Raw genomic sequence first — 4,075 nt, forward strand, 5'->3', positions numbered from 1 at the left:
CAACTGCCTCTGCATTCATTTCAAAATCACAGCTTCCTAGTTGCCAAGAGACATTCAATTTGTACATACTATCCATATTAAACATACGTCACGCACACGCCTCATACCATAACAAAAAAATAACAAATGTCATATCACATGTTGAGATCCAGGCCGTAAAAAAACACATGACACACGAGAAGCGCCGCTGGCTCTTCTACGATGACCGTTGTTTTGCGACTCTTACGAAGGAGTCGCAAAACAACCGGTGCCCCTTCAAATGGCGTGGTTTTTCCCACCTTTGCTACACAACGAAAGTTGAGCGTGTGGCTCCTACGAGTTCCCCCTCCCTGACCTCAAGAAAGTCCGACAACGTAGCCCAGGGGCTGCCACAGGATGTCAACAGGCCCGCCCATGCCGCTTGTGACCCCTTTCCCTGTGGGGCGGGCCATCACGTCCGTCTCCATCATCTCCGTCCATCACCCCGTCTCCACTCCGCCCCTGGGCTTACCTCACTGCGCGGGCACACTATGCTGTCAGCACCGACAGATTTTTCAGCGCGTCCGCCGTCGCTGTTGACTCTGCCGGCAGCACCATGATGTCGTGGACGATGAACCACATCGTGGAGCGCGATGCACGGGACACTTTCTGGTTGAAGACGTAGTAGGCGACCCCGAAGAGAAGGAGTGCCTCTTCAAGGCACTGGGCGCTGGCCACCACTGTTTCTTCGACCACGATGTCTAACTCGTCTCCCGCTCGTGTATCAGGGGACGTGTCATCGTCGCCGCTGGCGCCTCCATGACGACCGTTCCCTACTCACCCAGAAGGCGCAGCAGTACCAGCGCCGTGTCCTCTGTGGATCAGGCAAGGAGGACGACGGACATACCTATCACTTACTCATTTGAGAATATTTTTTATTCACACTGACGGGTCCAGGGATGCTCACACATACTCAAGAGTATGAGGCAATCCCCCCCCCCCCAATGCATTTTGTATAAGATTGGTTGAACAGGTTCGCTTATACTCGATATGTAAGAAGTTAACGTGTATCAGAACAACGATGTTCAACAGTTGGGTACCTACCTATTTAATCCTCGCCCGCACATGCCATTTTCCCATCCTAGAACGCACATGGGGGGGGGGGTGGTTGCCACCCCCCCCGCGCCATTTCGTTCCTGTTGGAGATAGAGCTTAGCGGTAAAGACCAAAAAGATTCTTTGGGAAGAGACGAATCCAATGATACCCATTTTTACCTTCTCAGGTCAGTCATTGACCTTCCAGGTCAGGTCAAACTAAAAAATGTTGCTATTTTGGGTCAACTTTGGATATCAAGTGCGCTGCTTACCACGTTAGGCGGCACGGGCGGACATCGATAGCAGCGCCTCTATCGGTCACTAGGGAAAGCTGGGCTGTAGGCGACGAAATACCGGCTGAGTTGTCACACGTTGAATAGGTTTATAGACATCCGTCTTGTGAAAAAGTTGAACTTTTGCCTTCAATATTTCTACAGGCAATTTTAGAAGTGTCTTCACATAGATTACAACACCGTTAAGATTATTGTATTCACTTCAAGCCTTCCCTATTGTTCTTGATGATGCGGGAACTATTTCTAATTAGTGTTTCTATTTAAAAAAAGAACATATTGTGCAAACGATGAAAAAAACATAGATGGAAGATTTTAAATGCAATTTTCTCTAGCAATTAATGGTAAATTATCTACAGATCAAGGAAAAGATGCATGCTAACTGATAATTTAAAGTTCTTGGGGCCAGTTGTTTTCTTCTTTTCTTACGTCGCCCCAATGACCGCGAATACACTTGTGATAACGCCTATCGATATACCGATGACGATGCTGTTTTCTGGTGCCAAGCCAGCTAAAACCTCTTTGTCACACTACCCGACCAGATTTTTGCTGCTGAGGTCATGTCAGGTCAAGTTAGGTCAAGGTCAATAATATGTGTTTGTATGTCTGTGTGTGTCTGTGTGTATACTTATGTGTGCACCGATTGTTTTTGTGTCCATATTACATGAAATCATGATCTGAGAAGCTTTTACCAAAAATGTAGTCAAAAAACTTGACAAAAAGTAATTTCCGCTTACCTAAAACGCAATTATCTTAGATGACCTAGGTCACAGATAACAGTAGTACTGGATTGGAAACAGAATATTGGCAGTTGCAGTAAGAGGCCGAATGTTTTTATGCGACGGCGCCAAAATGGGATTCTCGCGTGCTGCTGGGTGGATCATTTGTGTGTTGTGTATTGCAAGAAATCGTCATTTTTGTGTTTTGTCGTTTACATTTAAAATCGAAGCTACCAATGTTACTTTCATTTGCTTAAAAATTAAAGTATTTCACTCTTAATTTGATTATTTAGAGGGCACAATGCGTGGTGTTTTCTTTTGAAAACAAAGTGTGGTGCAAAGCCTTACATACATACGTATAGTATAGGTACATCAACAATGGAGGAGGAGAATGAACGGTAAAAAACTGCCGTTCTGGCTACAACCCAACGAATCAAGAGGAACAAAAGATTAAAACAGGTGATGTCTCACATGCCACCTATTCGCTTTTTTCACCGAAACATCTCTACGGGCTCAGTGGGTTGGCGCCATGGGTCACCGTGACCGGGCTGAGTGGGATCAGGACTATTCCGCTGTGTGTGAGCTGCATTTCAGAAAGGAAGATTTCGAAGATGATCGGTCATTTCGCACCGGCATGCAGAGACAGCGCCGTCGGCTCAAGAGCGGCGCAGTCCTGTCAGTATTGACCAGCGTGGATGGATTACGCGATGCCCCCTGTGCACGAGCGGCCAGCGAAACTAGCCATGGCATCCGCACGCCACTCACACCAGAAGCAGGTTATGAAGGGCCAGACCGATGCGTTCTTCACGAATGACAATGTCAGCTATCAGGTGGCAACTACAACTGGTCGAGTGTCCGGCAGTTCCTGGAGAATGAGGCGGTACTCCGAAGTCGAACTAAGGGCCTCAGATGGTGGTCACTGGTCACGTTTCAGCCCCGCCGACGCCTCCGCCCGAATGGCACCATCACGGCAGGAGTGACAGCAGGATGGTGCTCTTGTCATCCAGGAGCTAGTGGCCGCGGTGGCGAAATCCACTGAAATGGAGGACCTGGATGACAGCGCCAAGGCCTCCCTGGGACACAGCTCCGGCGCCTTGGCACGCTCGGCTCTGCGCTCGGCCACCAGGCGTAACAAGTACGGTGCCTCCGCCCTGCCTCCGCCAGCCTGCTGATCTATCATGGGGCTACGCCGCTGGAGGTACGACTGGAGAAAGACGAGGAAGACATCGACCTCACCGTGAGGATCTGCCAGATTTGGAGGCAACTGCCGAAGACGGAAGCTAACAGGAACCAGCTGCTGGTCTGCGATCAACCAAGAAGTGACGCAGAAGTGACGAAGATAGTCGTAAACCGAGATGTCGAACTGACCGGAAGTCGTTTGCAATGATAGCCAGCCACGACGTCCTTAGGAGCCTCCTTCCAGAGATGTATGCGACGGTTTTCAATCTATTTGCTGGAAAGTGTGGAAACATGGTAACTGATAAGTGAGACAGACACTCAAGACAGTGCTGTCCATCGGAAGTCAGGAAGCAGACACCCCAGCCACTGGTGCAACCCGATCGAGGAGCGACAAGAGGCCAAAGCTCAGCAGGGTCAAGAAGATGTAAGGCGGGGAAGTAAGGTCGCTGATGAAATTGTGAGGGCAGGCGAAGCGAAGTGACACTTGAAGGGGTGTTTTTTTGACGTTGGTTTGAATCGTGACGTTTGGATGGTTCGTTGTGACAGGACTGGTATCGATTAGCATGTAAATAAAGAGATCAAACTCCCATGTATGTACAAGTACTTTTTGTGGATGAGAGTGAGAAATCATTATAATCAAATCAGTGGCATACGTTCCCTCACAACGGTGAGGAAAGTGTAACCAGCAGCGTTTAGTAAATAAGTTGCCATTATGCAAAAATGCAGCAATAAACACGAGCACGGCTAGTCGATTGCTTCTTTATAAGTTTCATTCACATAAACCAATATTTTTTGTTGCCTGTGAGAGGAGATATCGAAATATGGGCACGAAATA

The sequence above is a fragment of the Amphibalanus amphitrite genome, unplaced genomic scaffold (genome assembly GCF_019059575.1).
Source record: "Amphibalanus amphitrite isolate SeventyFive unplaced genomic scaffold, NRLGWU_Aamphi_draft 002010F_arrow, whole genome shotgun sequence".
Taxonomy (NCBI): domain Eukaryota; kingdom Metazoa; phylum Arthropoda; class Thecostraca; order Balanomorpha; family Balanidae; genus Amphibalanus; species Amphibalanus amphitrite.